This window comes from Bufo bufo, chromosome 5, assembly GCF_905171765.1.
Source record: "Bufo bufo chromosome 5, aBufBuf1.1, whole genome shotgun sequence".
Classification (NCBI taxonomy): domain Eukaryota; kingdom Metazoa; phylum Chordata; class Amphibia; order Anura; family Bufonidae; genus Bufo; species Bufo bufo.
The window spans coordinates 182,040,452-182,068,289 of record NC_053393.1 but is presented as its reverse complement, the minus strand read 5'-3'; positions in this window follow the sequence as shown (position 1 = coordinate 182,068,289).

Sequence of the window (27,838 nt, the reverse complement as noted above, 5' to 3'; positions counted from 1 at the left end):
ACTGCCCATGAACTGATAAAAGTCAAGCGTGCAGCTGCCAAGATGCCACTTGCCACCAGTTTGGCCATATTTCAGAGCTGCAACATCACTGGAGTGCCCAAAAGCACAAGGTGTGCAATACTCACAGACATGGCCAAGGTAAGAAAGGCTGAAAGACGACCACCACTGAACAAGACACACAAGCTGAAACGTCAAGACTGGGCCAAGAAATATCTCAAGACTGATTTTTCTAAGGTTTTATGGACTGATGAAATGAGAGTGAGTCTTAATGGGCCAGATGGATGGGCCCGTGGCTGGATTGGTAAAGGGCAGAGAGCTCCAGTCCGACTCAGACGCCAGCAAGGTGGAGGTGGAGTACTGGTTTGGGCTGGTATCATCAAAGATGAGCTTGTGGGGCCTTTTCGGGTTGAGGATGGAGTCAAGCTCAACTCCCAGTCCTACTGCCAGTTTCTGGAAGACACCTTCTTCAAGCAGTGGTACAGGAAGAAGTCTGCATCCTTCAAGAAAAACATGATTTTCATGCAGGACAATGCTCCATCACACGCGTCCAAGTACTCCACAGCGTGGCTGGCAAGAAAGGGTATAAAATAAGAAAATCTAATGACATGGCCTCCTTGTTCACCTGATCTGAACCCCATTGAGAACCTGTGGTCCATCATCAAATGTGAGATTTACAAGGAGGGAAAACAGTACACCTCTCTGAACAGTGTCTGGGAGGCTGTGGTTGCTGCTGCACGCAATGTTAAGGGTGAACAGATCAAAACACTGACAGAATCCATGGATGGCAGGCTTTTGAGTATCCTTGCAAAGAAAGGTGGCTATATTGGTCACTGATTTGTTTTTGTTTTGTTTTTGAATGTCAGAAATGTATATTTGTGAATGTTGAGATGTTATATTGGTTTCACTGGTAAAAATAAAGAATTGAAATGGGTATATATTAGTTTTTTGTTAAGTTGCCTAATAATTATGCACATTAATAGTCACCTGCACACACAGATATCCCCCTAAAATAGCTAAAACTAAAAACAAACTAAAAACTACTTCCAAAAATATTCAGCTTTGATATTAATGAGTTTTTTGGGTTCATTGAGAACATGGTTGTTGTTCAATAATAAAATTAATCCTCAAAAATACAACTTGCCTAATAATTCTGCACTCCCTGTATGGGGCAGACGTTAATAGCCGAGCCAGCGCTCGGCTATTTTCGGCGGCCCCATAGAAATTAATGGAGGACGGATGTGCATGCGCAGTGTGCCCTCCATTCATTTCTTGGCTCTGTTCTCATTGTAGGTGCGGGTCCCAGCGGTGGTAGCGCACCTATAAGACAATGGGGGCATATCCTAGCAATTTTCCCCCATTGTCTGAGATGGGAAAACCCTTTTAAAAGAACTTTTGAAACATTTTTTGTATAAAAATCTTCCTATTACTCTCCCTACATTGTTTTTCCCTTCCTATGCACAGATCTCCCTAACACTGAGCAATTTAGTGCAGGTTGCGCTACAAACATATATTGTTGCTGTCATACACACTAGTCATTACAAGGACTTTTGGGTCTATGAAACGTTTTTGTAGAAAAATGTAATTCAATTTACACTCCCTACTCTCTCTGTCCCTTCCTATGCTCAGCTATCACTGACTTAGAATGAGCCCTGTCAACCCTTTAGGTGTTCCACAAGAATTGAAGGAAAATGGAGACGAAATTTTAAAACTTCATATTTTATACAGATTTTTCATGTTAATCATTTTTTTCTTGCAACATAGCAAGGCTCAACAGCAAATTAAACCTCAATATGAATTACTCTGATTCTGCAGTTTACAGAAATACCCCATATGTAGTGGTAAACTGCTCTATGGGCACATGTTAGTGGTCAGAAGGAAAGGAGCGCCATATGGATTTTGGAGCCATATTTTGCTACAATGATTTTTGGGTACCATTTTGTATTTGAAGAGACCCTGACGTACCCCTACAGTGAAAACCCTCAAAAAGTAACCCCATTTTGGAAACTACACCCTTCAAAAAATATATTGAGGGGGGGGTACTGATCACTTTGACCCCCTAATCGTTTTACTGTTTTTTAAAACACTTGGCTATGAAAATGAAAAGTTTCATTTCTTCCAATAAAATGTTTCTTTAGCCCCAAATTTTTCATTTTCACAAGAGGCAACAGGAGAAAAAGCACCCCATAATTTGTTACCCATTTTCTCCTGAATGTGGGGCTTGTGGCAGGACTCAGAACGGAAGGAACGCCATATGGCTTTTGCAGCGCAGATTTTGAAGGATTGGTTTATGGGCGCCATTGTTTTTTTGAGTGATTGTCTTATGTGGGGGCTCATTGTTTGCTGGATGAGGTGCCCTTTTCATTGGTACCATTTTAGGGTACATAAGACTTTTTGATCACTTGGAATTACACTTTTTGTAAGGCAAGGTGAAAAAAAGGCTGTTTCGGTGTAGTTTTTTTATTTTATTTTTATAGTAATCACCTTAGGGGCATATAATGGGATATTTTTTTAATATGTCTATTAATTTTTGTCACGTTTTACAAAGTAAATGCATTTTTGAACATAATTAAATCTTGTTTTTGTGTTGCCATTTTCTGAGAGCCATATTTTTTTTTTACTTTTCTGGCAATTGTCTTAGGTAAGTTCTCATTTTTTGAGGGATGAGATGACGGTTTGATTGGTACCATTTTCGGCTAAATATGCCTTTTTTATCGCTTGGTATTACACTTTTTGTGAGGAAAACCAAAATGGTTTTAGCACAGTTTTTTTTTTTTACTACATTCACCTGACAGGGTGCATCATGTGATATTTTTATAGAGCCGGTCGATACAGAAGCGGAAATACCTAATATGTATACTTTTATTTTTTTTTCCTATTTCATACAATTTTTTTATTACTTACGGTAATTATGGAAAAAGAAAGCTTTTTTTAATTGAAACTTTTATTTATTTATTTTTGCAAAACTTTATTTTAACTTTTTTTTATTTTTTTCCCCCACAACTTTTTGGAATCTTTTTTGGAATCTTTTTTCCCCCACAACTTCTGTATTGTAATGCATTGGCTGTAAGTGTATTACAGTCTGTAAGATCCAGGGGTCTTGATCTTATAGGCTTACATGGAGGGCAGCCCTGATGCCAGGGCATACAGCAGGGGTCTGGCTAACAGGAACAGCTGGTCCTCTGCAGCTAATTGGGCGGGAGCAGCTCCTGCACCCGCCCGATCAGCGCACCGTAGTACTATTATGTTGCTGGTCGGGAAGGGGTTAAAATGGAAAATGTTCAAAATAAATAAATAAAAAAAAAATTTCATTTAATCTCAGTTTTTCTTTAATTCCTGTTGAAGACATAAATGGGTATCATGTTTCTTGCACCAGTTTTGAATAATTTGAGGGGTGCAGTTTTTAAGATTTTAGGGGTGGGTTATAATATGTAAGCATCTTAAAGTCATTGAATTGGTCCTTAAACTGAATTGGTCCTTAAAAAAAATATCTGTTTCCTTGAATAAATTGCTTCAAAAATTCTAAGTCTTCTAACATCCTAAAAAATAAGGATATTTTTGCATGCTAATGTATAGTAGATATATGGTGTAATGTATGTTAATTACCGTATATACTCGAGTATAAGCCGACCCGAGTATAAGCCGAGCCCCTAATTTTACCCCAAAAAAATGGGAAAAATTATTGACTCGAGTATAAGACTAGGGTAGGAAATGCAGCTATAATGCAGAGTGTATGTGTATATAATGCACACACTCTACATTATATACACACATCTGCAAGAGGGTGACTCCCTGTATTTAATGCAGAGTGTGTGCATTATATACACACACACTCTGCATTAAATACAGGGAGCCATCCACAGATCTCCCCCCTAAACAGTGCCATCCACAGATCCCCCCTAAACAGTGCCATCCACAGATCCCCCCTCCCCTAAACAGTGCCATGATGGCACTGTTTAGGGGAGGGGGTATCTGTGGATGGCACTGTAGGGGGATCTGTGGATGGCACTGCCATCCACAGATCCCCCTACAGTGCCATCCACAGATCCCCCTACAGTGCCATCCACAGATCCCCCTACAGTGCCATCCACAGATCCCCCTACAGTGCCATCCACAGATCCCCCTACAGTGCCATCCACAGATCTCCCTACAGTGCCATCCACAGATCCCCCTACAGTGCCATCCACAGATCCCCCTACAGTGCCATGCACAGATCTCCCTACAGTGCCATCCACAGATCCCCCTACAGTGCCATCCACAGATCCCCCTACAGTGCCATCCACAGATCCCCCTCCCCGACGCTCACAGCAGTATTCTTACTTTGTCTTTGCTCCGGTAATACAGGCAGTGCGGGGAGCGGCGCTCACTCACTGACGTCACGCGCCTTCTCCCACTAGGCGGCGCAGGCGCGTGACGTCAGTGATTGAGCGCCGCCCCCCGCACTGCCTGTATTACCGGAGCTAGACTAGACTCGAGTATAAAACGAGGAGGCTTTTTGAGCACAAAAATATGTGCCAAAAAACTCGTCTTTAACTCGAGTATATACGGTAATAATTATTTTGTGAGTTATCACTATCTGTCTTAAAATCAGAGAAATTCAAGTTTAGAAAATTGCTAATTTTGCCAAATTTTCTATAATAATAATTTTCTATTTCTATAATATATTATTTCTTTTTTTTTTTATAACGGTAAAACATTCTGACCCTAATTTAACACTAACATGAGAGTATGAAGTGTCATGAAAAAACAATCTATCCATAAATTGACACGTGTTAAATTTACAAAATTAGGCTTGATCAGGACGGTGAAAATTGGTATGGCCTGGAAATGGTTGAAAGGGTTTCCAAGATATTATTTTTATTTCACTATTCCATATACCAGTGCAGCCAATTACTGGACTCTTTGTTGAATGGCACATGACTTCTAAGGCCAGTGGTATACTTTAGAGTAGCATTGACATCACTGCTAAAGCCACAACTATACTGTACTTCACTGGCTACAGACCGAAGAGAAATGAGCAGCTGTGCTGGGGCGAATAGGGCTGGTTGTTTATTTTTTACATCCTTCTGGCAATTCAGTGAAATAAAAAATTATCTTGGACAAATCCTTAAATGGGGTGCACTGTACTGAACTATGCTAGAACAAAAAGCCTTTGTACAGGGGCTCTTTTCTGACTGTGTTTGCCCCCACCATATTTGTGAATATTAAATAACTATTCCTGTAGAGAAGTCGATAACTATGTTTGAGCTCTTCATAAAGTGGCTTCATGAAATGGACTTTACAGTATATTATGTACTAAAATAAATAGCTGTGCCTTTTCTTACCTTTATAATGTATATACAAATTTACTGTACTTTACGTCAATTTTCAATTGCTCAGATCTGCAGATCTGAGCTACAAGCATAAAAGCCAACAGGGCATTTATTTTAATGGTCTCAAACCTCAGTATTAGCTGAATCGGATATGTTGCTATGGTTTCGATGCAAAATTTCATTTTGGAGTAGTGTAAATTGAGAAAACAACCCCTTTAGACTGTAATTCTCTGCACAGCCAAATTCCAGTACCTTCATTAAATTAAACCAAAGCCCTCAGTTCTAAGAGCATAAAATAAAGCAAAGAAGGAAATAAGCAAACAGAATTGATGCTACACATTAAATGTTCTATCATTCAGTCACGCAGCAATATATATTTTATTATTGAAATGTATTTTTTATATACAAATTAGATTAAGTTTGAATTTTATGTAAAAACATCTTCATTTATGCAAGTAAGTTTTGGTACATTTTCGTTTAGCTGTTTTATCCCTTGCACAAAATATTGTGGAGATATATAGAACTAGATATTATTATGTTTTCCGTGTATCTCTAAATATGTTCTGACTTCAAAACTGCTTTTTTTTATTGTTATGCCAGTGTTCCACATAAAATGACCAGATGTCTCAGTTTGCTGATCCAACTGCAATTTTCACTGCAATAGCCATAAAAAACATTTTTGTGACATGTTAAGATCAGATTGATGTACCTGTGACATATTTTTAAAATATGTATCAATAGCAAACCCAGTACAAGGCTGGATTTCAGTGATACATGCATAGAGTACATAATTTAATAATTAAACTTATTTCTAAATAATTTGACAAGTACTGTATTATAACAGGATGTAGATTTTATTTTTCTGATTTAAAGATAACCTGTCATAAAATAACAATTTTGGAACATCTATTCTATGATGATTTTCTTAGTTGTACTTCCTCTGTTATTCTTCCTAAATATTTACAAATAAATTAACAACTAGGTGCTGCATTAGCCCTTGTCAAAGTTGTCTGTCCCTTAAAAGCCTGACATTGTCTACACTGATTGGAAAGTGTCAGGACTTAGTTATGAAGAAAGATTAACAGAATTACATTTATTTAGTCTTGAGAAGAGACGTCTAAGGGGGGACATGATTAATCTATACAAATATATAAATGAGCCATAAAAAAATACAGTGAATAACTGTTCTATGTAAAATGCCCTCAAAAGACAAGGGGACACTGCCTCTGACTGGAGAAGAAAAAGTTCAGTCTCCAGAAGCATCAAAGCTTCTTTACTGTAAGAACTGTAAATCTGGGGAATACACTACCTCCGGACGTGGTCACAACACGGACAATGGATAGTTTTAAAAACTAATAGACATTAATGCTTATGAAAATGTGTAGAAATCTGAGACTCCCTTCCTTTCTGGGATCCGAATCCCCACCTATCCCTTGGTTAAACTTGATGGACTTATGTCTTTTTCAACCGTATTAAATATGTAACTATAGATTGTGAAATAAAAGGTGAACAGAACTATGTAGAGGTATGAGATATTTCAGAATTGTTAATTCATGACAAATATACTGTATATTTTTAATGAATTAACAATTCAGAAATATCTCATACCTCTACATAAAAATTGGTCCTTATAAAAGGGCCCTACAGTCTATGAACACCTTTGGGGCAATTTTTCTATGATTGCAATCTACTAATTTTAAAAAGAGTCAAATGGGTTGCAAGCAGGTGTGGAGCCTGACCGCTGAGCGAGATGGAGGTCTGAGACAGAGATCCTGCTCCACATACCCATGCCAAGCTACAAAAAGACACCCCAAACTGACCAAAAATGGTAAAGATAGGGAGAGACAGGTTGAGAGAACACCCTACAACCCCTAAACACAAGAAGGGGCAGACAGAGATGGATCGATATGTGAGAAAAAGCTTGCGATTTCACCAGTGCGCACAAACAAAATGCACCGCTACCTGACTCAGAGGAGCAGGAAGACAGGAAGGATGCTGTAGCCAGTGGCGGACAAGAAGAGAAGGAGGACTCTCAAGCAGAAGAAAATGCCATATTAACAAGGTCCTTCCTGAGAGAGTCCCTTTCCCAAGCATTAGCCCCCCTGCTGCAGGAGGTGAGAGATATGCGCCATGACATGCGGTCGCTGGTTCAGAGGGTGGAAACCTTAGAGGCTAATCAGGAGCAGCTCACAGAACACAGTGCTGCAATATCTAAACAACTGGGGATCCAAATAGACTCCCTTTAATAGCACTTTCCTCCTGATAGAAGATCAAAAAAACAGGAGTAGAAGGAAAAATTTAAGAATAAAGAGACTGCAAGAAAATATTGAGCCCAACGCCTTACATGCAGTGGCAGAAAAAAATGTCACTGACCTACTTGGAGGAGAAAGAGCACAGCATATCATCATAGAAAGGATCTATAGGTCCCTGCGCCCAGTTCCAGGAAAGGGAGACCCGCTGCGTGATGTGGTTTGCGGCCTACTTAGTTTCTGGGACACTGCAGCCTTACTCCTAGCAGCAAAAGAGAGGAAATAACTTCTTCATGATGGGGCGGCAATTCATATGTACCAGGATATAGCCCCCACAATGCTAAATAAAAGACGCATTCCTCAAGCCCCTTACAGAAGAATACCTACGGGGGGCACAAAATGTGCTGCTGGCTTTACCCTTTTGGACTTACCTTCAGCAAAGAAGAAAAAAGGTACACAGTTCGCACACCATCGGACCTATCGGAAATATAAATCACAGAAAAAAATGCACCAAACAGATATGTCACTGACTATACTAGCTAGTCATACAAGCAGATATTAAAAGCTGAGACTTTTTCCAATATATTCATGTCAGGAACACATTGGAGCCCATCATGCACCACGTTACAGTCTCTCAGCATGGCAAGGGTCCTACCACTACGCTAACTATGGTGTGAACACGGTCTGAAGGTGATGAAATCCAGCTCACAGCCAAGCTTCCACACAACCACATAGCAGGACAACTAGTGCAATGTGAACAAAGCAAGACTGTAAGCCACACCCACATCAGACCAAGTGATGGAGGCTACCAGGTGCAAAGGAGTGTTTAAATGCCAGGTAAAGGCACATTCAATACATATAAAACAAAATCACAGAAATATAGTGGCAAATATGGGGGAACTGCTCAAACCCCAAACACTGTAGAGTGTTTCTCATTGGGGGAGCAGTCCCACCGCATGTGGACCACAGCAAACGACCATCCCCAGCAAAAAATGCGCACAATGGAGGATGCCGTCGTGGTCCACATGCACCACAAAGGCATCCTACACAAACCAAAGCATTGTGCGGATGAAAATAGAATTATATAAATCACAGAAAAAAATGGACCAAACGGATATGCCACTGACTATACTAGCTGGTCATACAAGCAGATATTAAAAGCTGAGACTTTTGCCAATATATTCCTGTCAGGAACATATCGGAGCCCATCATGCACCATGTCACGGTCTCTCAGCATGGCAAGGCTCCTACCACTACGCTAACTATGGTGTGAAAACGGTCTGAAAGTGATGAAATCCAGCTCACAGCCAGGCTTCCACACAACCGCCTAGCAGGACAACTAATGCAATGTGAATAAAGCAAGACTGTAAGCCACACCCATATCAGACCGTGTGATAGAGGTTACCAGGTGCAAAAGAATGTTTAAATGCCAGGTAAAGAGACATTCAATACATATACAACAAGCTGGATTTCATCACCTTTAGACCGTGTTCACACCATAGTTAGCATAGTGGTAGTACCCCGTGCCATGCTGAGTGACCGTGACGTGGTGCATGATGGGCTCCGATGTGTTCCTGGCAGGAATATATTGGCAAAAGTCTCGGCTTTTAATATCTGCTTGTATGACTACATCTGCTTGTATGGCTTGTATACCTTCCCATTCTACTAACAGGTACATCACACATATCAGAGATTGGATTATATATTCATCTCTGACAATCAACTACACCTGCTCCAATACTCCATTATAGGCTCATTAACAATAACAGACCATGCTTCAGTTTCAACATCCATATCCTTCCTATCTCTTCCCCCCAGGGATTGGACCTGGCGCCTAAATGGAACCCTGTTAGCTTCAGAAGAAGCTTTGAAAAACATTAGTCACAAACCTACCTTATACTTTCATACTTTGAAGATAACATTCCAACAGATACTTCCCAGGCCATAGTCTGGGAGGCACACAAAACGTACATCAGAGGAGTATTTGTGGCGTTGGGCGCTAAGATAAAAAGAGACAGGTAAAAAATGCTGAACTCGCTGCTATCCCAAATTGCTTCAATAGAAGCCATCCAGAAACAATCTAAAGCCAGAAATATGCAAACAGATTTGGCCGCCATATGTTATTATTACTATGGAGACCCTGGTACAAACAATCAGAGACAATCCATCTATTAGAGGATTGAGGGTTAAAGAGACTGAACATAAATGTGCAGCTTTTGTAGATGACCTCCTGTTAATGCTTACGAACCCTACTCAGGCATTCCCTTTGCTAATGAAGATATTTGAGGAATTTGGTTCTATGACCAATTTTTTAATTAATTATACTAAATCTGAAGCACTTAACATTACTCTCTCACACCCACAAATTCAAAAACTACGTAACTCCTTTTCCTTCAAATGGCAGCAAGACAAAATCAAATATCTAGGGATTTATCTAACTGCCGAGCTCTCTAAATTATACTCTGCAAACTACTCCACCCTTCTAAAACAAGTCAAAGATCAGTTAAAGTCTCTATCAATTCCATATATCTCATGGCTAGGAAGTAAAAAACTTGCTACAGACCTATATCATGCCAAAATTCTTATACCTGCTAAAAATGGTAGCCATATACCTCCCTCAAATCTTCTTTACGTCAGTACGCTCCATATTCACAACTTTCCTTTGGAAAGGTAGAAAGCCGAAAAAAATTGCATATGATAGCCTAACTAAAGAACGCTCTAATGGAGAATTCGGCCTTCCAGACGCAAAAATGTATACTGGGCAATACAACTAAAGAGATGGCTTCAGATATGCATCCCCAAATTCAGGATACTAGGGTCAGATATAGAACTGGCAAGCCTCTCTGATAGACAATTAGCGGGAATGTGGGGCATTGGGGGGACCTACCCACTGCCAAATGGTCTAACGAAGGGTGTTCACACTACCATTAAACTTCTGCAAACAGATAGAATTCCATTCTCTGACCACCCAAGATATATGCCCTCTTCCCTACTCCCATACCTACTATTCCCTGAATTGGCTGCCCACCCCTCTGTTTTGGGTCATCTCAAAAATGTAAACATTGAAGAGTTAGTATTTAACACTAAAACCCCTGCAGACATGGATGGTGTTTGTTCTCACTATATAAATAAAGACAACATCCTAGCTCAAAGGGTGTTTAAGAAAGTTTGTATGCAATTACAATCCAAATACATTATAGCTGCGGAAATGACCTGGTTCGAGAAGCTGATGGCTAGCCAGGCAATTCCCAAACATGCTATTTCTTTCCTATACAAGAACCTGCAATCCATGAGCAGTAGGGGTACCTTGGCCTACATCACACAATGGTAGAGAGACTTGGAGCTCTCTTTTACCCCAGCTGAAATTGATCAAATACATATACGATCACATGGATTCTCCAGATGTGTTAAAATCCAGGAACACTCATACAAGACTATGACTAGATGGTATAATGATCCAAACAAATTATACAGAATGGGACTAAGGGAGACTAATGCTTGCTGGAGATGCTTAAAGTACATAAGAAGGTTGGAGTGGTGATCTTAGTTAAAACGTAACTTTTAATTGGTATAAGGATAGAAAAAAGTCCCTAAATTTACACAAAAAATATATAGTGCACACTTACACATTTAGTAATTGGTACACGGTGGCACCTGAAAATATAACGGTTGCCCTACCGTAAACCAGGTGTCTTCCGGTCTTTGTAGATATTCAGGAGTTGTTGATCTTTGGCAGGAACCAGACGTGGATGATGGTGGGCTATAAGTCCCTGTTTCACCCTAGGATAGAGATACTACCTTATCCCTGGCGTCCTAACCACGGAGCACTCTTAAAAAGGATGAACCCGTCTGGAACCTTACCCTTACGCTACTTGGCCCTGTTGTGCCCTAGTGCAGCTTATCCCAACATGCATGTTTCATGTAACAATCATCAGGGGAAATGTTGTGCAGTCTAGCAGGGGATAAATCACATAGAGTGTTTAATCCAGATGATTCTATATAGTTAACACTAAGGATATTCAGGTGTAACAAAGTAGAGAACACTTACAATATATACAAATGGTAGGCCCATGGTGTGGGTCCCATTGAGTATCGCGGCTAAGGCAGGCCTAAAAGATATGAGGCCAAATATCTTACAGGGAGATCTGTTGATGTGCAGCTCCTTGCTATACAGCGTGCCGCGATATGTCCTGAGGCTGTGATGTATCCTACCTAAGGACGCTCGCCCACGCTGTTTTTAATCTATCTAAGCCTCAGAGCGAGGCTTGGAGTGCAGCGTGGTGACGTGAGGGGGGGGCGGTTTATGCACTTGCGCATGCGCAGTCCGCGCTGGAGATCGGCAGCGCTTCCAGGACTATGTCTTGTAGTCAGGCGCAGCCAAACGGGCATACGTCATTTGCAAGTGGCCATGGAGTGGGTCATTAGCGCCAGACACATTTACTCCAATGGCTATGGTGAAATCTGTTGCCATGCAACCCGGACTGTTTACGGCAACCATCACCAGGACAGCGCTATCATAACCTTAATATAGCACTCCAAATATCAGGCATTTTATGGCAATTAAAAAAAAATAGGGTTCACTGATCTCAGAGGCCCACACACCAGGCCATGATTGAACAGAGGTGTCAAGGACCTGTCCCATCTCAGAAATATTCCGGTGGGACACTAAACCAGGCATTGTGGAGGAAAGCTAATGCCTGTGGGGTTTATTATATAAAGGAAGATGTATTCATGGTCTCGCAATGTAATTAAATGAAACAGCAATAGCAAAGCTGTTCATTTAAGCCTAGGGGGGCTACAGTGCACAAAGTATGGATCCATAGGGCCTCGTGTTGGAGCAGCATGCGGTCCCAGTCGCCCTTTCCCCCCCTGTGTCGGAGGGGAAACAACCTCGATGCCCATGGCCCTAATGCTCTGGGTGTCCCCATGATGATACTCCTGTATATGGCGAGATACAGCTGTGTTTCACATGTTAATTTATAGATGACGCCTCGCGTCCTGCAATTCACAAAGTCCTTAATTCTAAAGGATCTCTGTAGATTGATGCTAGTGAATGTTTTGCCTGTCTGGATAGTGCTGCAGGCAACACACCCACTACATCTAAAAAAAAACAGGGGCCTTCGATCTAACCATGAACTCCCTCTGGGAGGTGGATTGTAGTGGCTGTGTACCAGCAGGTCCCTGAGGCTGTTACCTTTCCTGAAAGTTATCTGTGGGTAGTCATGAATCCTATCTTTGATGTCTGTATCCATTAATAGTATCGACCAATGTTTCTGTAAATTGTTTCTAACTTGATTGGCTGCCTCATCAAATGTACCTAAAAGTCTAATTTTTTGCTCGGTTTGGTGTTTAATTCTAGGTATCAATAATTCTGTACGTGTTGATGAGAGCGCTGCCTGATAGGCTGGTCTTAAAACTGAGTCAGGATACTCCCTCGAGAGAAATCTACTCCTGAGGATAGCATCCTGTTCCACAAATTTGGGTTTATCTGAACAGTTGCGTCTCAGGCGCAGATATTGGCCTCGCGGTATTCCTCTCTTCAAAGGTAGAGGGTGGCTACTGTTCCAGTGTAATAACGAGTTTGTGGAAGTAGGTTTCCGATAGATGCTGGTAGTTAGATCATCTGAACCCTTTTTTGAGATGAACTAACTACCAGCATCTATCGGAAACCTACTTCCGCAAACTCGGTATTAAGGGGATTGATATACCTGCTTCCACCAAATATTGATTAAGGGCTGCAATACACCTGCTTCCACCAAATACTGATTAAGGGGATTGATATACCTGCTTCCACAAAACACTGATTGAGTGGTGCGATATACCTACTTCCACAAAATACTGAATAAGAGGTTTGATATACCTGGTTCCACAAAATATGGATTGAGAGGTGTGATATACCCGCTTCCACCAAATATTGATTAAGTGGTTCTATATACCTGCTTCCACAAAATACTGATTAAGGGGTGCTATATAGAGATGGCCTTGCGGTTCGCCCGGCGGTCGGTTCGCGGCGAACTTTGCGCGTTCGCCGAACATGTGAACAATTGGCGATATTCACGCCCGCCATATTCTTTTACATTGTGAAGAACTTTGACATGACACATCCATCAGGTGGTACAGGACAGCCAATTGAGACGTTTCAGCACATGGACATACCACCTACCTTATAAATAAACGTGATCTAGGCGCCATTTTACATTCAGTCTTTTGCCAGTGTAGGGAGAGGTTCCTGTGTGGAGCAGGGACAGGCTGTTAGGGACACAAATCGCTAGCTAATAGGGCCACAAAAGTATTTCTTAGGACTGGTATAGGTGTGCTATCGATAGGTGTGAAGTATTGAGGGGTGTAATATACTTATAATATACTTTCTAACACAGAAAGTATATTATAGTGCAATTGTATTGTGCAGCAGTTGTGTGCGGTTCTGCTGTGATACTGAAGCACACAAAATGTGGCAACACTATTTGAAGAAATCATTTCTACTGGTGTGATTTACCAGTTGCCCCCCCAAAAAACTGATTGAAGCAGGGATTTTAGATACCAATAATATACGTTCTATATAGTGCATTTAGGTAGCGCAGCATTTGTCTGCGGTTTTGCTGTATCACCACATCTACACAAAGTAAAAAACACTATTTGAAGAAATAATTTCTACTGGTGTGATTTACCAGTTGCCCCCCCAAAAAAAACAGATTGAAGCAGGGATTTTATATACCAATAATATATGTTCTATATAGTGCATTTAGGTAGTGCAGCAATTTGTCTGCGTTTTTGCTGCGTTTTACCACATCTACACAGAGTGAAAACACTATTTGAAGAAATAATTTCTACTGGTGTGATTTACCAGTTGCCCCTCAAAAAAAATGATTGAAGCAGGGATTTTATATACCAATAATATATGTTCCATATAGTGCATTTAGGTAATGCAGCATTTCTCTGCGGTTTTGCTGTATCACCACATCTACACAAAGTAAAAAACACTATTTGAAGAAATAATTTCTACTGGTGTGATTTACCAGTTGCCCCCCCAAAAAAACTGATTGAAGCAGGGATTTTATATACCAATAATATATGTTCTATATAGTGCATTTAGGTAGTGCAGCAATTTGTCTGCGTTTTTGCTGCGTTTTACCGCATCTACACAGAGTGAAAACACTATTTGAAGAAATAATTTCTACTGGTGTGATTTACCAGTTGCCCCTCAAAAAAAATGATTGAAGCAGGGATTTTATATACCAATAATATATGTTCCATGTAGTGCATTTAGGTAATGCAGCATTTCTCTGCGGTTTTGCTGTATCACCACATCTACACAAAGTAAAAAACACTATTTGAAGAAATAATTTCTACTGGTGTGATTTACCAGTTGCCCCCCCAAAAAAACTGATTGAAGCAGGGATTTTATATACCAATAATATATGTTCTATATAGTGCATTTAGGTAGTGCAGCATTTGTCTGCGTTTTTGCTGCGTTTTACCACATCTACACAGAGTGAAAAACATTATTTGAAGAAATAATTTCTACTGGTGCGATTTACCAGTTGCCCCCCCAAAAAACAGATTGAAGCAGGGATTTTATATACCAATAATATATGTTCTATATAGTGCATTTAGGTAGTGCAGCATTTGTCTGCGGTTTTGCTGCATTACCGCATCTACACAGAGTGAAAAACACTATTGGATCCAATAATTTCTACTGGTGTGATTTACCAGTTTCCCCCCAAAAAAACTGATTGAGGCAGGAGTGTGATATACCTATCTATAGGGACTTTTGTCACAGGATCATTTTGAAAATGACAGGCAGAGGAAGAGGCATGCCATTCCACAGGGCTGGTAGGGGTCGGGTAGGCGCATCATGCCGGAGCCTAAGTGGAAAGTTGCAGATGGTGTGTGCGATTATGTCAAAGGACGCACCAGAGTTGGTTGAGTGGCTCACTCAGCCTTCCGCTTCTGCACCCTCCTCATCCTCTCTATCTGCACCCTCTTTACTCTCTGCTGTGTACACCCCAAAAGACACCACCACCATATCCCCTCTGCTTGAGTCAGGGGAATTATTTTCCCATACTTTCCAAGACCTTACCGATGCGCAGCCATTATTGGCATCGGATCAGGAAGAGGAGGTATCAACGGTCGCCACCCAGCATTCTGACAACAGTACCCAGATCAGCCTAAAGAGGGTGGTCCCCACTGTTGCTGCCTACTCCGAGATCTCTAATGTCAGTGGTGGTGAAGGTGTAGATGATGACATGTCGATGGATGTCACGTGGGTGCCCACAAGAGAGGAAGCGGAGGGGAGTTCAGAGGGAGGGATGGAGCAAAATATAGGCAGGAGAAGCAGGCAGAACTTACAGTGCACAGGAGGCAAAAAGCAGACTGCTAATGTATCTTGAACGAGCCATACACCATGCACGGTCACATCTGGCGCTCCTAGGATACCGGCACATGGCTCCGCACTATGGGCTTTTTTTAACGTGTCCACTGCTGACAATAGTGTTGCCATCTGCAGCCTGTGCTGTCAACGCATAAGTCGCGGTAAGCCCAACACTAACCTAGGGATGACCGCCTTAAGAAGGCACCTGGCCTCCCATCACCAAGCCCAGTGGGAGCAACACCGTCAGAACCCACAAAGCCACACTCCCGGCGCTCCCCGTCCTGCCTCTTCTCCTTCTCCTCTCTCCTCTTATTTGTCCTCGACTCCACCTCCCACCGTGCTGTCGTCGCATTCATCTGGCAAAAAGCAAGCTTCCGTGGCCCAAATAATCAAGCAAAAAAAGATGATGATGCCGGACAACCCTCTTGCACCATGGCTGACCGCTGGCTTGTTGGAACTGCTAGCCCGCCAACTACTTCTATATAAACTGGTGGACTTGGAGGCCTTTTGAAAATTTGTGGCCATTGGCACACCGCAATGGAAGGTCCCCGGAAGGAAATATTTCTCCCAGAATGGAATCCCGGAGCTATATGGCCATTTTCAGCAACAAGTGAATGTATCTCTGACACACAGTGTCTGTGCCCAGATACATCTGACCACAGACACGTGGTCTAGTAAAGACGGGCAGGGAAGGTTCATATCTTTTACTGTCCACTTGGTGAACCTTCTGACGTCCATCAAGCATGCAACCCGTGGCACCCGTGTTGATTTGGTGTTACCGCCACGGATTGCATGCAGGCCTGCCTCTTCTCCTCCTCTTACTTCATCCTTGTCTCCTCCTCGGCTGACTCCTCCTTTTCCATTGCTACCGCCTCTTCCGCTGTGCCCCCCAAGCTCCCCAGAACCTACTTGATGTGCCAAATAAGACGTTGCCATGCTGTGCTGCGGCTGTTGTTCCTGGAAGCCAAGAGCCACACCGGTCCTGCACTCCTTACAGCTTTGCGGTCAGAGGCTGGTCAGTGGCTAACCCCGCTCAATTTGACAGTTGGTAAGGTGGTGTGCGACAACGGTGCTAATCTGCTGAGCGCGCTGAAACAGGGAAAAATGACACACGTGCTGTGCATGGCACACGTCCTGAACTTAGTCATGCAGCGATTCATTGAAAAATACCTCGGGGTCCAGGAAGTCTTGCGGCAGGCCAGGAAAAACTCTGGCCATTTTAGAAGAACTTACACGGCCATGGCTTGCTTTGCTGACGTTCAGCGGTGACACCACCTTCCCTTCAGACATCTGATTTGTAACAGCCCGATGCGATGGAACTCCATCTTGTATATGCTTGATAGGCTGCTCCAGCAGCAACGTGTCGTTAACAACTACCTGTACAAGCTCTGCAGCAGGACAAGTCCTGGGGAGCTTGGTTCCTTTTCACTGCGCCAGTGGCTGCTCATGAGCGACGCATGCAGACTTCTGCTGCCATTTGATGAGATCATCAAACTGGTCAGTCGCAGCCAGGGCACCATCAGTGACATCGTACTTTACGCCTTCTTTCTGGGGCGTGCATTGCATCGTGTCATTCATCAAGCCATCGAGGAGCAGGAGCTGGAAGATGAGGAAGTCGCAATGCTGAATGAATTCCCAAGGGGGACTACTCCATCTGAAAAAAGTCAGCAGGAGTCTGAAGAGAAGTCAGAGGAGGATTGTGGCTGGGGGGAGGAGGAGGAGCAAGAAGAGAAGGCTTTGAGGGGGACTTTAAACTTTTTGGGGATCCCTGGTGTTGTCCGTTGCTGGGGGGAGGAAACCGAGGAAGACATTCTCCTGGGTGACGAGCAGGAGCCAGGACGCTCCCCCGCTTCCAATTTAGTGCAAATGGGGGGCCTTCATGCTCCAGTGTTTGAAGAGGGACCCCGTATAAAAAGCATAAATGCAAGGATCAGTAATGGATGGCAACGTACTTAGACCCCGGTACAAACCCAAAATGGCGGACATGTTACCAGCTTCACAGAGGGCTGTCAGAATGCAGCATTATGTGGCCTTGCTGTGAAAGATGCTGCATTCTGATGTCGTGGGCGCTGGCAGAGGAATCTCCACCCACAGCAAAACAGGTGCAGGTACCAATCCTACCGTGCCTGCAAGAAGAGGGCGGTTTGAGGATGTGTTGGTCAATTTGAATATGAGATCATTCTTGTAGCCAACCAATTAACAGCCGCCCTCCGGATCCAGACTCAGGGACTCCTAGACCGACAGGTGTCAAACTACATCAAGTTAACGGCCGATGTGGACGCTCTGAGAAGCGAGGAACCCCTGGACTACTGAGTGTGCAGGATTGAACTGTGGCCAGAGCTGGCACAATTTGCCGTGGCACTCTTGGCTTGCCCCTCGTCGACTGTCCTGTCTGAAATGACGTTTAGCGCAGCAGGGGGGATCGTGACTGATAAGCGAACTCGCCTAGCTCACGACAGTGTAGACTACCTCACATTTCTAAAAATGAATGAGGCATGGCTCTCGGAGGAATTCAACACCTGTGAAAAACACGTGTAATTGAATTTCCTCATGCCAGCCCACACATATCCGCCACCACCCAGAACAAAGAATGGTCCTTGTCTTATGTATATACAGAGGCATAAAAGGCCTTTTCTGTGAGGCGAATGCCTAATTTTTGGGGCCTGTACTGGCCTGCAGTAAAATTGCTATCCACTGACTGTCTAATATACCTTCAGCCACATAATCACAAGTTCTTTTCTGTCAGGTGAATGCCTCATTTTTGAGGCCTATACTGGCCTACAGAAAAATTTCTATCCAGTGACCGCCTAATGTACCTCCAGCCACATAATTACAAGTTATTTTCTGTCAGGTGAATGCCTAATGTTTGGGGCCTCTATTCCTATAAGACGCACCGCCCCATAAGACGCACCTAGGTTTCTTAGGAGGAAAATAAGAAAAAAAATATTTTTAACCAAAAGGTGTGCTTTTGGTGGGTTTTATCTAATGGCGGTCTGTGCATGACACTATTATAGGGGATCTGTGGATGATGCACTGTTATGGGATGGGGGGATTTGTGGATGGCACTGTTATGTGCGGGATCTGTGGATGGCACTGTTATGGGGTAGCTGTGGATGGCATTATGATGGGGGGTCTGTTGATGGCATTATGATGGTGGGGGGGATCTGTGGATGGCATTATGATGGTGGGGGTGATCTGTGGATGGCATTATGATGGGGAGGATCTGTGGATGGCACTGTTATGGGGTGGTGGATCTGTGGATGACACTGCTATATGTGTCATCCACAGATCCCCCCATAACAGTCCCATCTACAGATCCCCCCCATCATAATGCCATCCACAGACCCCCCCATCAATATCCCATCCACAGATTCCTAGGGAGGGACTGTAGTAGGCGGGGAGAGCGTGTACTGTATTATACATAGTGTTAATCATCATAACTAAACTGAATAATAATGCTGTCACGACTGTGACTGATCCAGACAGGTCTGGGAGGAGAAGGTCGCAGCGACTTGCTACTCGCGATAGCTTGTGAGTTTTCTCCGTGGTTCAGGGTATGTCATCTGGGTTTTGCCTTGTGAACCTTTTTGTCCTGACTGGGAGTTTGTAGGCATCCTTCTCAGGTGAGTCCTGTCTGCCACTCCCAGCTACTATATTAGTTTCAGTTTCACTTGCAGTCATTGCCAGATATAGTCCTTACTTCCAGTGCTACTCTGACCTTGGAAGGAGATCGTTTGATGGTGTTGCTGTGGAGCTCTTGTCCGGCGTGGACTGTCGTGTTTGGGATCGCCTTCTCTGCTCGTGACTGGATAAGTCTATCTCTGCTGTTGTTTGTTTGTTGCTGTCTTCCCCTGTTGTTTTCCTAGACGTGAGTGATGGTGACTAGCGCTCCCATCGGCCGTTCCCCAGTCCAGTCTTGTTAGGGCGACTGAGGGTTTAGGCATCCTGCTCGCCGCACAGGTTCACACCCCGTCTAGAGTATCAGGGCAGACAAGTGCCAGCTTAGGGTTAGTCAGGGGTGGCCATTCTATTTCCCATCCTTAGATAAGGGTCCCCCTTCCCCTCCGTCTGGTGCGACACGACTGCTGCTGGGCTAGCGGTCGTGACAGATGCGCTCCCCCTGCTCCCCATGTGTACCATACTTACCGGTACACATGTCACGCTCCTGTAGTAAGCACTAGCAGGCAGGCCGGGCGGCCGTAACTCACTGATGTCACGTGCCTGCTCTGCCTGCTTCATTCATAAAGTAGGCGGAGCAGGCACGTGACCCCCCGTGAGTTACGGCCGCCCGGCCTGCCTGCTAGCTGCTAGTGCTTACTACAGGAGCGTGACATGTGTACCGGTAAGTACGATACACATGGGGAGCAGGGTGAGTGCATCATTATTCAGTTTATATATGATGATTAACACTACGCATAATACAGTACATACTGAGTGGCGGGGCCAGAGTACAGTGCCTGCACTACCCCGCCGCTCTCCCCGCCTACTTCAGTCCCAGCTCCCTCCTCACTAATACATCACAGTCTGCGATGCTGCAGAACAAGGGACTCCTGTCCTGGAAGGGTTAAATCCTCAGCAATAAGGTCCCTTTGCAAAAGAAAAACAGTATCATGGCCTTGCAGGCCTACTCACCAGTGTGTATCAGTTCGACTTGGTACATCAGTGGCACATCCCGGTTCTGCTGGCAAACTGGGCCTGACACGACGGTCAACATAAGTATTGGGCGGCAATTGGAGCATAAATGGACCCTTTACTGGTATAGGCCCCATAGGCCTAGGGGTAAATATTGTTGGTGGCTCCATGGGCCTAGGCATAATCACTGCAGGAGGCTCCGCTGGTCTGGGTGGCACTGGCTGCAAGCCACGGACCCGGCTTCTTACATAACAGAGTCTCTCCGGTACAGCAATGATAGTCGCCGAGCTGGTGGCGACGGGATCTTCTACTCCAAGTTTGGGGACATCAGAGTTAAAGGATGCATCTGTATTTTCAAGGGGCATCGGTGCCACTCTGGAAGCAGCGATGTGGCGCAGGCCTTCAAGATGGATCTCTAACCTGGCAATCTGGACCTCTAGCGTCTCATGCGATGCTCCGCTGCAGGGATCCGGTACAGTCGCAGCAGGTTCAGGCGCTGGGTCCGAATTCTTTCCGGCTTTCCGACCACGGTGGGAAGCAAGGTGGCCTCTCCGGTCCCGGAGTATAAGCACGCGGTGCTTCTCTCTCGTCGATCATCGTAGGCTCTGGGGTCTCGCTTACAGGTAAGGCCATTCCGGCTGGAGACTCTCCCCTCTACAACATGCTCGATCCCTTCCTGGGAGAGCGACAGGGCGGCACTCAGTATTTCGCCTGCGACCTCCCACTGCTCCGGGAGGCCGCCCCCCCGGGTACTCCAACATGGGGAGGTGGAGTCCAGCATAGCAGACATGCAGATTTGTAGACAGGGCGGTGGCGCTGACATATAGTCTTTCCCGCACTCTTTAGCAGAAGGCGCCAATTTTTCCCGCCAAACAAGTACAAAGATGACGCAGCAATTAATTTCAGTCAGTTCAAGCGGCCATCTTTAAGCAAACGCTGTCTATTCACTGACAGCAAGCGGTGACTTTAAAACAGCAAAACAGTCCATAAAAAAACTGTTTCACACCGCAATCTTTACAGTTCTTTGGTCCAGCAATTTTTCTTCAATAAACAAGTAGGGCTAGTCACTTTTTGGGCATACAATGGCACACAGTTTTAAATTCTGCAATGGCGCAGGAATAATCCGTAAATCCTGTTCGTGACGCCAATTTATGCAGCACGCCAGACCTGCAGGGTATTGCGATTGTGAGGTCACAGTTTATGGGCAAGCGAGGGTTACTCACAGTTCTGTAGGAGAACCCTGGGCAGGCATGCGGCAGTGAAGGCGAGGCTGGCACAGGAGTCCTCTGGGGCACACTCTCTATTTAGGGACCAGGCCTGATGGTGGATGAGGTGCCCTGGATGTTGCAGGGGTTTTATGTGCCTGGGGAAAGGTCCCTTTAAGAATCGTGACGCCAGTGCCTGTAACAGTGGCACACTGATTTATAGTTGCAATAAGTGAGGTACACAGGTGGTATAGTGAACCAAACTTTGCTTGACTTGAAACAGTTCAACTTTGTACAGTTGGGTATCAATTCAGTTCCACATGTCATAGATACTTCACAAGCAGGCTTTACACAATTAATGGCAGGTATACTGTTCCTTGCAAGATACTCAGAGGGTAATCAACAACACACTCAGAATCAGGCTGTACATTCTCCTCAGAAATAGTGTACACTGTTCCTTAGAACTCCTGTCTGGTTTTTATCCCAAGGCCCGGATACCTCAATGCTGGCTTTTATCCTTAGTAAACAATCTTCCTCTCGTATTTATCCTTGCTTTACATAACTACTTCTTCTGCCCTTCAGCTTACTTGTCTTAGCTGGATACACTGGCTCTGCTTGGCTTGAGGGTACTGCAGGTTTCTCCCAGGAGGAACATCTCTTCTACTGGGGTAGACTCTTCTTGTGCTATCATGGGCTCAATAATACTTCAGGCAGGCTATAATCCTTCACTAGCCTCCTGGTGGCAACTAGAAGCCTGGAATATCTAGCTGCATGTCAGGAGGAGGCCCTCAGCATATCTCTGGCTAAGATGCCCTCTCACTTCTGTGTCCACAGACTCCTGACTACAGACTAACTCCTCCCTGTCTGGGCCTGAACATTTATACTAGGGGCTCCCTATCTCCCTCTAGTGTCTAGGATGCCTAACTACACCCTAATAGGCCTGCTGTACATATCACAGGGGAACAATACACATAAAAGCACATAGAAAATACATGGTTAAATATAATATTACTGTCCCTTAAAAGTAGAAGTAACACGTGACCCAATAGACCCTTGTGTAGTGCCCACCCCTACCTAGTGGGACACTACACATGGGATAGGCATAAGGCCATCCTTCATATAAGATAGGGCCAGGGGCTATCCATAGTATTCAGTATATTGGGCAGACTAGATAGGCCAAATTGTTCTTATCTGCCGACACATTCTATGTTTCTATGTTTCTATTATAGGACACCTGACGTGACTGAACCAGAACAAATGATAATAGAAGTCCCCAAATACTTGTGTGACCGTTAGATATGAGTAGTGTTGAGCGCGAATATTCGAATCGTGAATTTTAATCGCAAATATCGCCACTTTGAGAATTCGAGAATATTTAGAATATAGTGCTATACATTCGTATTTGCAAAGTGTTGATCGCGAATATTCGAATCGCAAATTTATTGCGAATATCAACACTTAGCAACATCCCTAGCAACAAATAGAAAAGTTGCCTACCCCTTAGTGTTGATCGCGAATATTCTAATCGCAAATTTTTATCGCGAATATATTACATTGCCGCTATAGGGACAATGGTGTAAGAATGCCATCAGGTAAAGGCCGGGCCTCTCTGAGTTCCTAGTAGACACAATGGTGGTGGTCTGTGACTACACTATACTCTTTACCACTATTTTTTCATTATGGCCCTCTGACAGGTGAATAGTCAGAACTGTGATTGTGTAATATCAGATAGGTGAGGGTCTGACACCCTGTACCCCCTCTGATCAGCTGCTCCCTGGAGCCTGCACTGGAACTAGCTCTTGAACAGAAAAAAAAAAGCACAGATCCATTCAAAATGTAGTGGCCATGCTGGGTTTCTGTAGCTCATTTTTAAAGTGTGAAGATTAAGTTTCTGATCATTTTAATTCCATTTTGTATATGTTGATTTTAATTTCATTTTAAGACCTGTGAATGCAGGTTCAAAGGAGTAAGGCTTTGTCTACATATTTTCTCAAGACTGTTTTGGGATTCTGACTCGCTGTGGTCCTGGGAACTGGCCTCTACAAAGTTTGGGGTGAGAGCAGATGAACAACATGTACACAGTGACAATTATGGAGCACATGCGCTGGCTTCGTTTCACTAGGGAATGGAGCTTTTTGTTTAATCTGTATAAAGCTGTAGCCCTTCAGGAAAGTTCATCCTACAGGGGATGCCTCCTGTAGGGATCTAATATGTGTTTTCCTAATCGAGACTATGACTGTTATTGCTGAAAGGACTTCCCAGCTGATGTCACTGTCAGATGATGATAACTCCATCTGTGATGTACAGTGAGGAACAGAAATTATTGAACACCATGAACTTCCACTTAGAAATAATGAAGGGGCCTGAAATTCACATTGTAGGTGCATTCCCACTCTGAGAGACAGAATTAAAAAAAAAAATAATAATTCACAAAATTACATTGTATGATTTTTAAAGAATGTATTTGTCTTGCACTGATGAACATAAGTATTTGAACACCTGATACAATCTGTGTTAATATTTGGTGCAGAAGCCTTTGTTTGCAATTACAGAGGTCAAATGTTTCCAGTAGTTCTTAACCAGGTTTCACACACTGCAACAGGGATTTTGGCCCACTCCTCCACACAGATCTCCTCTAGATATGTCAGGTTTCGGGGCTGTCGCTGAGCAACATGGAGTTTCAGCTCCCTCCAAAGATGTTCTATTGGATTTAGGTCTGGAGACTGGCTGGGCCAATCCAGAACCTTGATATGCTTCTTACAGAGCCACTCTTTGGCTATCCTGGCTGTGTGCTTCGGGTCATCATCATGTTGGAAGACCCAGCCACGACCCATCTTCAATGCTCTGACTGAGGGAAGGAGGTTGTTGATCAAAATCTCACAATAAATGGCCACATTCATCCTCTCCTTTATACAGTGCAGTCATCCTGTCCCCTTCGCAGAAAAGCACTGCCAAAGCATGATGTTACCACCACCATGCTTCACAGTAGGGATGGTGTTCTTGGGATGCAACTCATCCTTCTTTTTACTCCAAACACACGTGAAATTTTGACCAAAAAGTTCTACTTTGGTCTCAAACTTCCGACGGGCCTGGACATGTGATGACTTGAGCAGGGGATCCTTCCGTGCAATGCATGATTTGAAACCATGACGGACTAGTGTTCTACCGACAGTAACTTTTAAAATTGTGGTCCCGGGGCGTGGCTTGGCTGCCGCTGGTGATGGACGCCTGAAGCTGAAGCTCCTGCACCTCAGCGACGATTACACTGCCTACTGCCGCTGCAGCTGCGAAACCTGGTGGCTATCATACCCCCAAGCATACCTGACATCATGGGGAAGAGCAAATCCATAATTCCTAGACTCCCAGCTAAAAACTTGGACATTTACTTCAATAGAGGTCGGAGCAAAGATGGCGCTTCCCGCCACGAGGACGCGCCGGCACCCGACACAGAATACATGGACTCGCAAGCGCAGAGTCCCTGCTCCCTCCTACTACACCCCGATCAGTTTCCACCTCTGTCAAGGGAGCCCTCCATGCCTCCGACTCCTGAAGATGTGAAATTGCGGGAAGACAACTCCCCTCCAGAGGTTCGGACGCCATTGAGCACCGCATCTCCCTCCTGCAGCCCTCAGAAGCACAGACAGAGGAGCGACACGTCAGACACACAGGTCAGTCTGCTTCTGGAGCCTGATCGGCTTGTTAATGCCTCCCTTGCCTCACTCTCTAACCTGCCCTCGTCTGATAACCTCCCTACAGAGGCTACACTAAAGCAAATGTTGTTAGCCCTGCAGGCGTCCATACAACATGGCATGATGGAGGCAATTCAACCCATCTCTAACAGGGTGAAAGAAACGGAGGACAGGGTTCTGCATATAGAAAAGAAAATGGGAGAGTTCGCTACCTCTCAGAATACTGTAATAGATGCACATAATGGTCTAGCTGAGGAGTTGGAGGTTATGAAGAGAAAGATGGCAGACTTTGAGGACCGATCCCGCAGAAATAATATTAAAATACGGGGAATCCCAGAAAATATCCCTTCCACTGAGCTACCAGCCTACTTAAAACGCCTTTTTAGCAAGCTCCTGCCCAAATTGTCAGAACAAGACCTGCTTATTGATAGGGCTCATCGGGTTCCGAAACCCAAACACCTAGGCCCAGATGTCCCTAGAGACACACTTGCCAGAATCCACTTCTTTCATGTCAAGGAGGCTATCATGACGGTGGTCAGAAAAGCTGGATCCCTTCCTTCCCCGTTTCAAGAGATAAAATTGTTCACTGACCTCTCGGCGGCGACTTTACAGCAACGGAGAGAACTCCTGCCTGTCACTATTGCCTTGCGTCAAGCGAACATACAGTATAGATGGGGGTTCCCTCAAAAGCTGCTGATCCCCAAAGAAGGCCACATGCATGTCATTTACTCTATTGAAGAAGGAAAATCTCTACTGCAGGAATGGAACATCCCGCTAGCTAACCCTGATAAAAGGTCCCATTCAGTACCCCACGCACCATCACAAGAGTGGAAAAGGGTAACCGGCGGGAGACAAAGAAACTCTTGACATCACCTATGGGGATTCTCGTTGGAGTTTGCTGGTCCTAGAGGGCTCTAGTCGGTTATTACTGGGCCTCATCCTGTATCCTGCGTTCACCATATTATTGACTGTCTAAATGCGGCGGTTATATATGTTTTATTTTATGTTCTCTTACAGAAAAGGTGCAGTCCCTCACGTGACTGCTTGAATCTCCTTAAACATTCCAGTATCCACACTACTGGCTTTAGAGATGGACACCTCCACCCCGAATTGCATAATCTGGTTACAAAGGTTATGGTTTTTGTTTTTTCTTATGTCTGGTATGTTATACCTTTACATCTTCTGGTTATTGTATGTTTTGATCTACATGCTGTCACACCACTTTGGTTCCTTTGGGGGAGACCCTACCATTAACGCATACCTGGGTTCTTCCCAATGGGTATCAAAATAGTGTCACTCAATGCCAAGGGGCTTAATTGCCCACAGAAGCGATTTTTTATATGGAAAGAAGCGTTATCACTAAAGGCTGATCTGTTGTGCTTACAAGAATCACACCTTCTGAACGCTGATGCTTATCGTTTAAAACACCGACTCTTTCCCAACATTATCCACTCACATTACCATAAGAAAGCTAGAGGAGTGTGCATAGCAATCAGAAACTCTGTAACATACTCACACATTGCGCACAAGGTTGATACGGGCGGGCGCTTTATTATATTGGTGTGTTCCATTAATCATGTTACATACACTATAGTCAATGTTTACGCTCCCAATCGTCGTCAGTCGGCGTTCTTGCATAAGGTGACAAGACAGGTACAAGCTATGAAACAGGGTAAATTATTGGTATGTGGAGACTTTAATTCAATCATTGACCCTGCCATGGACACTACAAACCTAACTAGACGTGCACTTGGAGGCCTATCTCCTTTTATTCAGTCAACAGACCTCATTGATGTATGGAGGGCTCAACATAGTATGGAGAAGGACTTCACCTTCTTCTCGCCTGTCCATGGCACATATTCCAGAATTGACTTATTTTTAGTCGACCGTAACACTCTCCTTAGCACCACTAACTCAGACATAGGGCTGATTAGCATATCCGATCATGCGCCTGTGTCTATTGAGGTGGATGATCAATTTCAGTCTCACATTAACCCAATCTGGAGAAACAACCCGTTTCTATATCATATTCCTACATATAACACAGAAATTACTCAAGCATTACAAGAATTTTTCGCTTTTAATGTAGACTCAGTGTCGGATCCTTTTATATTGTGGCAAGCGCACAAAGCTTTTATACGTGGCCTGCTTATTAAACTAAATTACAAGGAAAGAAAGAAAAAGGAACACGCTGTACGAATGCTGATGGATAGAATAGCTAAACTGGAATCGGTAAGCAAACAACACCCCTCTGCAGAATTAACACAACAGATTAGATCCGAACGAGATAAACTTCGTTTAACTCTGCTCCATGAATACGAGAGGGGGCTGCTTAGGTGTAGATCTAAATTTTACGCTCAAGGCAATAAAGCTGGTCGACTAT